Source organism: Bidens hawaiensis, unplaced genomic scaffold (genome assembly GCF_021521415.1).
Source record: "Bidens hawaiensis isolate Kalapana, Puna unplaced genomic scaffold, B.hawaiensis_p1.1 tig00017476_1, whole genome shotgun sequence".
Lineage (NCBI taxonomy): Eukaryota > Viridiplantae > Streptophyta > Magnoliopsida > Asterales > Asteraceae > Bidens > Bidens hawaiensis.
Window position 1 is genome coordinate 50,084 of NW_027492648.1, and position 11,826 is coordinate 61,909.

The 11,826-nt window shown below is 35.2% G+C and overlaps 1 pseudogene across 1 annotated transcript; it reads left to right on the forward strand.

The window, feature by feature from the left end:
- Positions 1–2,263: 2,263 nt before the first annotated feature.
- On the forward strand, positions 2,264–5,929 carry LOC143554042 (enolase-like; annotated as a pseudogene). Its single transcript, XR_013138929.1, has 17 exons — positions 2,264–2,332; positions 2,946–3,009; positions 3,126–3,190; positions 3,280–3,327; positions 3,402–3,488; positions 3,571–3,651; positions 3,729–3,830; positions 3,906–3,986; positions 4,090–4,164; positions 4,255–4,317; positions 4,408–4,489; positions 4,581–4,775; positions 4,858–4,908; positions 5,002–5,090; positions 5,181–5,232; positions 5,436–5,492; positions 5,622–5,929. The product of XR_013138929.1 is annotated as an enolase-like (transcript).
- The last annotated feature ends 5,897 nt before the right edge of the window (positions 5,930–11,826 follow it).

An 11,826-nucleotide genomic window follows, 5' to 3' on the forward strand; every position in this document is an offset into this window, starting at 1 on the left:
AAGCAACTACTGACATACACAAGACCATTCCTCACTCGAATATTACTTAGATCCGGCTTGTCATGGCGGAGGAATGACTAAGCGTGGTGCGGTATGCCCACCGATTGCCCACACATGTAAGGATTCAGACAAACTTAAACGATAGCCTGAGGCCGACTATATTTGTTTATAAAGTTTTGGGGATATATATTCCCATGTAAATTATTAATGACTCGGATAAAGAGTTATAAAAGTTTGAGCGTATTCACCTTTTTATGATCAGTGTGTCTCACTGATTTATGCTTGAACGTTACCTCAGACCTAAAGTACGAGAATAACATTTTGTAAATAACTAGATTAACGATCTATTTTCAGACCTTTAGTTTGTTTTGTATAAGTTTAACCTTGATATACCATTACTTTGTATAAAATATTTGGACCTTGATATACCATTTATGTGTTACGTTTCTTCTTCATGAAGAAATGTGAATGCTAGGTTTCTTCTTCAGGAAGAAACATCAATTTGACTATATCTCTTGCATGTAAAACTTTATGTTTCTTTAGCTATAAAGAAACATAAATTTGACTATAACCTTAGCATATGAAAAACTATGTTTATACTTAATTTGATCAAGGTTTAAGCCATACTCCCGACTAGTACCTATGCCAACATAATAAAATAATAACTTAAGGTGAACTCCTACCTTACATGGGTACTTGGAGTTAAGCCTAAGCATTATCAATACTTCTATTCTATATCGCGTACTGGTGCCTAAACTGTCAGAACTTCGGGGCTCGGCTCGTTGGCACGACTCTCAAGGCGATATTTAGTAAACAAATTTTGAATTTTTTTATTTATTTTATATTATTTTGCTACAAATATTTCTTATTTTTGTCTTATTTTATAGAATAACCTAACCCCCACTAGCAATGCCACGTTAATGCACCGCTACACCATGACATATACAATATTGATTAATTACAAAATTAAATTAACTAGTCAAATCATCAAATGATATTAAAGGGGCAAATCATTAACCTTTCTTTCATTTAAACATTACCAAGGTTTTTTTTTCCTTAAATAAATATAAAGAAATGTGAATATTACAACTTTGGTCCTCTAAATTAAATACTATTATCTCCAAATCAGGTGTTAAAAGTATAATATCACGAGGCAACTTATACAATAAGAGATACACTTGTCCTCTAGCTACTTCATGCCAATATCATTTTCTACAATAATAAAATGTATTACTTTGTATACATCAACCATCTCGGTGCAACACTAACTTACACTTCATTTCAAGAATGATATTTGCCTTGTTTGAAAAAATGTATGTTAATTAAGTGTAAGTTTTGGATCCTTCAAATTCCACACACAACTCTAAGATTTTTTTTCCAACCTCCCCTTGTTTTGATCTCATCATAGTTCAAACAATCAGTGGCGAAGTTTGGGCTTAGTCACAAGGGTGACCGAAGTTACGGATTAAAAAAATTTCGGGTCGACGATTCGGTTCGTGTCGGTGATTTGGGTTGGGTCGGATCAAGCAATATGACATCGGTATATTTGTTTTTTCTTTATTTATTTAAACAATTGTTCTTACAGTATAAAAATAACAAAATATTTTTTTAACCAACAAAGACCTAAAATATTCTTGATAGTGTGAGAGGAATGGTGAGTAAGGATAAGAAAATTCGGTATTGATACCGGTAGTCGGTACCGAAATCGGTACAGATTTAGTACCGTCGGTACCGAATAGATACCAAAGTTTTGAGTTTTGATACCGGTATATCTCAAATTTTACCTTCAATACCGGTACCGAACCGATTATTTTGGTATCGGTACCGGTACAGTACCGATCTCTTCACAAAGGGTGAATAGCTAGAAAAAGAATTGCAAAGACCTAAAATATCTATAAAAACAAATCATTTACTATTCGACTACTATTTTAGTATTTTGTAACTTTTGTTTATAAATATTGCCAGGTTTTAGAAAAAAAAACAAACAATAGTGTATTATATTTAAAAAAAATCAGTGGTGGCCGGTAGCATTTTGGAAAAGTACATCGAGAGTGACCGCGCTTAATACCTATACAAAGTTTTCGAGAAAAATCGTGAAATTACCCCACTAACGGAGAAAACGGCAGTGGCCGGGGCCACCCCCGGTCCCCACATAGCTTCGCCCTTGCAAACAATAAAAAAAATGCCAGTAATGTTTTTCTTGTCTCAATACATGCATGCCCGTTTCTCAAAAGAGATGTTATCAAGTTTCATTAGCTTAACTATGGTAGCGACTATCAAGGCAGTCAAAGCTAGACAAATCTTCGACAGCAGAGGCAACCCTACCGTTGAGGTATAATAACTTCACCTCTTGTTTGTTGTTTTTAATTGTGATTTTAAGTTTCTGTTGAGTTGATTTAACTTAATTGTTTGCTGCATCGGTTGTGTTTGGATCTATTATTGTATGTGATTTCTGATTCAGAGATTTTGTTGCTATAGTAAGTTTCTGTGTTCAATCGGCGACTCAGTTTATGCTTTATTTGTTTTAATTATATGATGTTGCATCGATGCTGACTTTTGCCATCGGTTTTTGACATGTATTTGGATCTGTTGTTTTTGTGATTGTGGTTTAGAGGATTTGTTGCTAAAGTAAATTTGTTTGTTGTTGTATCGTCATTATAGATGGTGATTTTTGCAATCGATTATAACATGTATTTTTGGATCTGTTGTTTGCACTTGCGATTTAGAGAATTTGTTACTTTTTGTGTTTAATCGGACGCTATCATTGACCAGTTCTCTTTGATTTCAATTGCTTTATGCATTCGTTAGATCATCATTGACTTCTGCGATTGATTTTAACACGTGTTAATTAGATCTATCGAGTTTTTGTTGATTGCTAAATTGATGGATCTGAGTTTTCTATTAACTCATTGCTGGACTAAAATTTGGGTGATGCTGATGTACAGGTTGATATTACTCTTTCCGATGGCACATTGGCCAGGGCTGCTGTACCCAGTGGTGCATCTACTGGTAACATCTCTTTCATTTACCATTGCAGATTCACTCTTTACCTTAACTGTTAACATCTTGATGTTTTCAATAAAGTTATATACTTTTATGATATGTATACAGTTTCTGTCTTGTAGGTATTTACGAGGCTCTTGAATTGAGAGATGGAGGCTCAGACTACCTTGGAAAAGGTGTCTTGAAGGTGTGTGCTCTTTGTTTTGGTTGATACTCTTTGTTTCTTTATAACGTTAAAGATGCTGATATAATATTATTTTTGTTTTGTTTAATTAGGCTGTTTCCAACGTCAACACAATTATTGGCCCTGCTCTTGTAGGCAAGGTTTGTTCATGAATCTCAACTCACTGTTTTTGTTTGGGTGATGCGAACAATCATAATAATTCTTTTTGTTACAGGACCCAACCGATCAAACTGGAATTGATAATTTCATGGTTCAACAACTTGACAGAACTCAAAACGAATGGGGCTGGTGCAAGCAAAAGGTATATATTTCAATTTATATAGTTAGTTGTCTGATACTTTTGATGTGATTGATACTTATTGTTGAACCATTATGTTGTTTAGCTCGGTGCAAAAGCCATCTTGGCAGTTTCTCTTGCAGTTTGCAAGGCTGGTGCAGCTGTCCTTAAAACCCCTCTCTACAAGGTAATTTTCTAACTTATAGTAGTTGCTGAATGTTACTTTTTAATTCATCTGTTTGACCAGAAATCTTCTGCTTGCAGCACATCGCCAACTTGGCTGGTAACAAGAACCTTGTTTTGCCAGTACCTGCATTTAATGTCATCAATGGTGGATCGCATGCAGGAAACAAGCTTGCCATGCAGGTACAGATTATCTCACTCTAATTTGTTATTTTTTTAAGTTTTAACAAATTCATTCATACAAGTTTACTTTTTCAGGAATTTATGATCCTCCCTGTTGGTGCTTCCAGCTTCAAGGAAGCAATGAAGATGGGAGTTGAAGTATATCACAACTTGAAAGTGAGTTGAACACAATTATTAAATTTATGGCTAATTATTCTGCTCATTTACCGATTCAAAGCTTATGTTTTTGGAGAACTAATCTTTAAATTTTTAATTTCAGTCTGTGATTAAAAAGAAATACGGTCAGGATGCAACAAACGTTGGTGATGAAGGTGGCTTTGCTCCCAACATTCAGGTTAGGCATTGGCTCATGTTAGCAGCTTTAGCAAAGCCATTTCTAGACGTTGATGTCATTTTAACAACTATTTGTTTTTTCCAACTTCAGGAAAACAAGGAGGGCCTTGAGTTGCTTAAAACAGCTATCGCTAAAGCTGGATACACAGACAAGGTAATTGTTAGAAGTTGATCTTATAATCTCATGTTTGTATTCATATTTTTGTTTTAACATAATAAAGTTTTCAATGGGTTATTTCTATAGGTTGTGATTGGAATGGATGTTGCTGCATCTGAATTTTTATGGTGAGAAGGACAAGACCTATGACCTTAACTTCAAGGAAGAGGTATAAGTTATTCACCCTTCGTAAGATATGAAATACTCAATAAGTATTAACTTTTTTCTCATACTTTCTCTTTTTTTAATAATATATGCAGAACAATGACGGCAAAGAAAAGATTTCCGGAGATCAGCTCAAGGATCTTTACAAATCGTTTGTGAGTGAGTACCCTATTGTGTCAATTGAAGATCCTTTTGACCAAGATGACTGGGAGCACTATGGCAAGATGACCGCTGAGTTGGGCGAAAAAGTACAGATTGTTGGAGACGATCTTTTGGTCACCAACCCCACGGTTTGACATTGACTTTTGACCTTTTTTCCCCAGTTTTAACTTGCTTCGACTTTTATTGAATACTCTGAATTTTTTTTTACACAGAGTTAAGAAGGCAATTGATGAGAAGACTTGCAATGCTCTTCTTCTTAAGGTATATAGCTATTGTTATCTTTTTTGTTTTGTAATCAATATCTTATGTAAACATATGGTTATATTTGTTGTGGTTGTTTGGTTTATGTTGTAGGTCAACCAAATTGGGTCTGTAACTGAAAGTATTGAAGCTGTGAGGATGTCCAAACATGCTGGTTGGGGTGTGATGGCCAGTCACCGCAGGTATGAATATATTTTACTTATATAAATTATGTATTTCTGATTTCTTTGAATATGTTTTGAATGAAAGTTTACGATTTTGTCATGTTGCAGTGGAGAAACCGAGGACACCTTCATTGCTGATCTTTCCGTCGGTTTGGCAACGGTAATTATTTGCTTTCATAGAAAGTTATATACAAATATTGGGTTTGCGGGTTGTGTATGCTTCCAAACAGACTTTTGGGTCGGGTTGACTTTGAGACAGTTTCGATCTAGTTTTAATTTTAGTTATCGTACATAAATATGAAAATTTGGTTTTGTACACTGTTATACTGAGTATAATAATAATTATACAATGGAACATAACAGGGTCAAATCAAGACTGGAGCTCCATGCAGGTCTGAGCGTCTTGCGAAGTACAACCAGGTAGATTTTACTTGCCTTTTTCATTCACATTAGTATTTAACAAAAGATAAAAAAAGTAAAAATGATTTTCTTATTTTGTGCAAACTTACCAAGTTAGAAACTAAAATTAAACTGTTGTTTTTGTATCAGCTCTTGAGAATTGAAGAAGAGCTTGGATCAGAGGCGGTTTATGCTGGAGCTAGCTTCCGCAAGCCGGTTGAACCTTACTAGATTTTGAACATCGGGATGATCAAGAGCCGAGGATGAAAGTCCATGTGGAAAATGCGATTGGTGATCGTGTATAAGTTTTTCTTTAATAAGGGCTACTCGAGTTTTCTTTTGAGGGTTTTAACTGCTAAGTTTTGTAGTTTGGTTTTCGACGTTTGAACTTGTTTTATTATCTTTGCCATTGGTTATGATACTGATTTTGCATCAAAATGGTATATGCGTTTTAAGTCTGATATGTTTTGGTCGTGTCCTATCTTTTGGATTTTTCACTTCACTAAATGAGTTGTCACAACTCACAAGTGACACGCCCCATGTCGTTGATGATGTAGGACATACTCTATAATGAAGCTTTGTTTAGGTTAGTTTTATGTTCTTTCGTTATTAGTTTACTGTTGGTAGTGTTATTGCCCATCATACCTACGTTTTCGTGTGAGCAGTGGCACAACTGCACGTAGATAAGTGTAGAGTCAACAACTATTAGCTTGGTCAGGTGTCAAAAGATTGGCTTCTGACAATGGGGTGTGGCTTACAATTTAAGTCTAGTTTATGTTGATACATGATTTAAAACTAGTAATTTACCCATGCGTTGTGCGGCGAAATTGATCAGGACGTTGCAGCAACAAGTCAATACGAGTTTGTTCGGTATTTGCTATGTTCTTTGCGCTGTAAACAATGTAGGTAAGGCCCCGGCATTCTAAAAAATATATTCTTTGAATAAGATTAGCATATAACTAAAATATTTAGAACGATATTTATTCGGTTGGTAAAACCCAAGCGGAGGTAAAACCTAAGCGGAGTTGTCCTTAGGCATTGAGGAGGTAACTTGACGTGAATTAGGTTACGCTCATTACGGTACCGGAACTAAATTAAAAACAAAACAAAATCAAAAAGAAAAAAAAAATTTAGGCAGACCAATGGGGTAGCGTAGGTTAAACTCGGTTGTTGGTAAACCTCCAAGCGTTGTCGGTCTTGAGCTTTGAGGGGGTGAGCCTACATGGATTCGGATTCTAAACAGTACCAAACCTAAAAAAACTAACATTCGGTTGGTTTCTATTACGTTCGTTACAGTACCGGAAGTAAAAACTTTTGTTACAATACCAGAACTCAAACGCACAAAAAAAAAATTGAAGTTTAGTTGATTTTCGTTACATTCATTACGGTACCAGAAGTAAAATAAAAAAAATCAACAAATTGCGTGGATCAATAAGGCATTGTCACTTGGCCCAATCAAGATTTTGCGGCACTAAAATCACGTTTTAATCTTATTAGATAATATTTATCCGGATCAAGGGTCCAGTTCTAACATTTTATATTTTATTTTCTAACTTAAAATAAACAAAAGTGTAACTTAACATATAAAAGAGGAGTTGTGATTGTAAGTAAATGAAACGTGCATAATAGAAACTCTTAAAATTGAATAGTGAAAATGTGTGTGTGTGTGAGGTGGGGAGAGGAGTTTGTTTTTAGTATTTAATCTTCATTTGAAACATCGATTTTATTACCAAATCTTGATACGTCATTATCTCCGTTATCAGAATTTTCGTAATGACGACCAGATTTTGTGACGGTTGAAGAAAGAGCCATTGACGTTTTTTTGTTGATGTCAGAAATGAAAGGCAGCAGGGGACGGATAAGGAGGAGGTGGTGATGTAATAATAAGAAAGTTGTAATCATGACTTTAACACTTGTACATATGAATAATAAAATGAATAGTAAAATTAATTCACATCAAAAAATCTTCTTTTTAAGACTAAGCGTAGTGGGCGACGAGTTGGGCGATAAACTCCCCCCCTCCGAAATGTAGGGTGATAGGAGGGGGGCATATTGTCGCCGTTGTGGTTGAAAAGAAAATAATGATGTTACCGTCAATTTTTTTAAAAAAAAAAACAAATTTAACTTAAAACAATATACATATACATATATATATATATATACCCTTCTTCTCCAAACCCATATCCATTTCATACACTACACATAACCAGATTCTTCAAAAATACAACCAAAATGAATCCTAGAAACAACCCGAACCAACCGAAATTCCCTCCTTTTGTTCAACTCCACAGTTCGCAAAACCAACCAAACGTAAACATGCAATGGAACACGAACACCCAAAACCAACCGAACCAAAATTTCCCGTTTAGTTTAGCCGACCCGACCCTAAACATGTATGCTAACTACCTCATGCCCCAAAACCTCATGCCGGCGTTGAGGTCTACCCAACCGGACCCGGAGAGGGTGCCGGAGACCTAGACGGCATGGGCCTCCGGTTCTAGCCAAAAGTCGGGCCGTAAACAAAAAAAAAAACAACCGGGTGAGTCGACGGCGCAACGTGATCCAAACAAGCAATGGGCAGAGGATGAGGAAGTAGCTCTCGCAAGGGCTTGGATCGTTGTTTCGGAGGATCCCGACGTCGACAAGTTTTTTAATATTAACTATTTATATAACTTTTATTCATTGTTTGTTAAAAATTTATACTAATCGTGACAAATAATTTTAATTTGCAGCTAACTTTTAAGCCGGCAGGATTTTGGAGGAAAGTTTTTGAAGCCTAGTTCGTGATAACAGGTAAACCCACAGACTACCGGGGACAAGAAGCGGTTCAAGCCCACTGGAAGAACCTTAATTCAGATTGCCAAAAGTTTTCCGGGATATACAACCGCTTGCTCGAGTCCGGTTGGCGTAGCGGGCAAAGCGACGCCAACATCCAATCCCAAGCATTAAGCGACTTTCGATCTCAAGGGTATCACGAAGGGCGGCTCGGGAAACCGTTCAAGCAACTAAAATGTTGGGAAAAACTAAGGCATTGTGCGAAATGAAACAGGGCACCCAACGTTCCGGTCGCTCGACGAGCCGGTTCATCATACCGGCATTCAAAAAAGTCGAGGACATCGTCCTCAACAAATCCGAGCACACCTAACACACCCTCTGGTGCTCGTAACTTTAACCTCGTTGACGAACACAGCGCGGTTAACTTAGATGACCAAGTACCTGAGTTGGCTCGACCCCGCGGCAAAACAAGAAAAAATATTACAAAAAGGGAGGGTTCGTCGTCGTCACGATTCAACCCCGCGGCCAGTGAAGAAACCGAACATCTAAACGAGATGTTCGATCGTTTCAAACACATGTCGTGGGTATGGGAAGCGACATGAAAGCAACCACTGAATATCCGGGAATGGTGGGCAAGACGCTTCAACTAAAACAAATGAAAGAGACTACGAATTACTCGTAAGGGACTGGTTACACGAAGAGACCGCATTATTGCAACAACGACGATTTAAAAAAATGCACCAATATTATTGATATTGTTTTTTTTATGAATTTTTTTAATGTTTCTTTTTTAATTTTAATGTATTTTTATTTGATTATTTAATTTAATAGGTTTTTATTTTTTTAGTTTAATTATTAAAAGAAAATAATAAAAAAATGGTGACGTGACACTGGAAGGGGCTACAAAACCATTACATCCCAAAAACAAATTCATACCATTTGCTGACTGAGCGACACATGTCACAATTTGCCTAATTTGTAGCCCCTCCACTACGCATAGCCTAATCTATATAATAATAGGTTGAGATATAAACTTTAGATGTTTAAAAAAAGATACATGTGGTGTCAAGCTCACAACTCAAAAGGATAAAAAAAGAAAAAGAAAAAGAAAAAGCAAGGACCCTTTCTAGAAGATAACCCAAGCCTTTAATGTGAGAGATTATATTTATCTTTCTCAAGTGTGTTTTTTCTTAGATTAGTGGTTAATTTCACTTGAATAACCAATTCTAAAGAATAAGACAACCCATGCTTTTGAATAACCCTGCAGCATGGAAAAGATGTAACATTGCATAGAAATCATGTTACCTACTGACACACCTTTATATTTATGACATACATCCCCAATATTATATCCAACATGTCATATTGTATATTGAATGAAGTTTTACCTAGGTTGTTTGTAAGCTGGATATTAATATAAAGAGTTAAGTGCCATTTTAGTACCTATGGTTTGTTTAATTACACAATTTTAGTACCATTTTTAAATTTTTTGCAAATGGCTACTTCACGTTTCTAAAACTTGTCATTTTAGTATTTTTTTCTAACTCCGTCTATATTTGTTCGTTAAGTCGGGGGTAAACTAGTAATTTCATTAATTGAATTTACAAAAAACATAATGTTGAAGAATTGAATTAAAATCTAAACTCTTTTGAAAGTACAAGGACCTTTGTGCTATTTTCAAAAAAAATAAATCCCACCTCTGTTAGTGTTCCTGTCCCGTTTTTCCGATCCCAGGCATCTTGCAGCCGGCGAGCATGGTTGTTTTTTCCGGCGAACTCTAAACGGTTAGCAAGACCGTTCCAAAGCATCAATTCTTTTTCTATTTCAAAGTTATAACGTATAAAAACTCTCTCTTAATCTTTGGCTCAAGTTAATTCGGTTTTAAAAACTAATAATCTTTATTATTCATAAACTTGCAGCCTACTTTACAACCATAATCAAATTAGACACGTTATCTGTTGATTTAGCTAAATAAAAACACCCACACTTACTCATTCGATGATTGCGAACACACTCATGCGCTTAATTCTCCCAAGCATCAACTCTGTGATCATCTTTAAACTCGCCACCGGCCGGAACCTTGAATTAGTCAACTGACATTAATTCATCCACTTATCAGGTAATTGATTCGTGCTTCCTGCACGTCTTTATGCAGAGCACAAAAGCCCTCTCTCAAATCACATTAACTGAAAACAATTATGAATCAATTTGGGGATTTCATTTCTAGGGTTTATGAAAATTTGGGGTTCATTCAAACTTCTATTATAAACATTTAAAACCAATTTTAATTCAAATCTGTCACTTGCTTGAGTGGTTTATCCATCCCTTGTCAAGGCTTTGGTTCTTCCATAGGTGTGGGGTTCGAGTCCGGGTCACCTCTTCAAATTTTTTAGTTTATGACCAAAAAACTGAAATTACTAATTTACCCCCGACTTAACGAACAAATATAGACAGGGTTAGAAAAAAATACTAAAATGGCAAGTTTTAGAAACGTAAAATCAAAAACGGTACTAAAGTTGCGTAATTAAAAAAACTACAGGTACTAAAATGACACCTAACTCTAATTTAAAAAAGGCTTCCCTTATAGAAATTATGGATATAAAGTGTATATTATACAAATCGTGGATGTGTTATATAACTTACCAACAAAGTATCTAATATTAGTTATATGATAGACAACACTTATGGTGAGGTGCGGAATTTTAACTACAAATGAAATAAAATGAATTGTGTTTACTGATAGCGGGTTTATGCTATTTTGTTTTTCAAATATACTATACTTTTTCATATTGTTTGATGATCTATCAAAGAAATGGACAAAAATAACTCTTTTTCTTAATAGAACGAACACAAATAGAAAATCTCGGTTAGTTTTCAGTACTGAACACTTGTAAATTAAACATAAAGAAGTAAAGCATATCACACAAATAGACACATTTTTTAATCCACCACCATCCTAAATATCACAGATGATTGATTTAATTATACTATATTATAAAGTATCCCTAAATAAACCAAAGGTATAAATCGTGATGGTTTGAAGTTGAAGGATTTTGGGTTGGTAGGTTGAATAGGTGAACCCGAACACGGCGTAAATACTTATTTTTTTGATAAACTTGTTTACGTCCTGTTCTTGAGTTTTTTTAAAGGAGGGAAAGGAAAGGAAAACTAAGGATAGTTAAAAAATGAGTGTTCTTGAATTTTTTTTTAGAATGGAAAGGAAATGAGTAGGAGGAGTTAGGATGAATTAAATTAATGTATTTTTCTAATAAGTTATCCTTCAAAAAATGGGATGATTACCAAGGATAACTATTTTTTAAAATAGTTATCCTTTCCTTTCCTCTAATTTCCTTCCAACTCAAGAACACATCTAATTAAAAAGGAATTCCTTTCCTTTCTTATCATTCCCTCTCATTTTCTTTTCTTTCCTCGGTTAAAAAACTCAAGAACCAGCCGTTAAAGTTGGTAGGGTGTAAAATAAAGTATAAACCATTTGCAAAGAATAATATTCTTCTTATTTCTTTCTTTCAGATTTATGAATATAAAACTCTAATTAACCCGATACACGCCACCTGGTCTG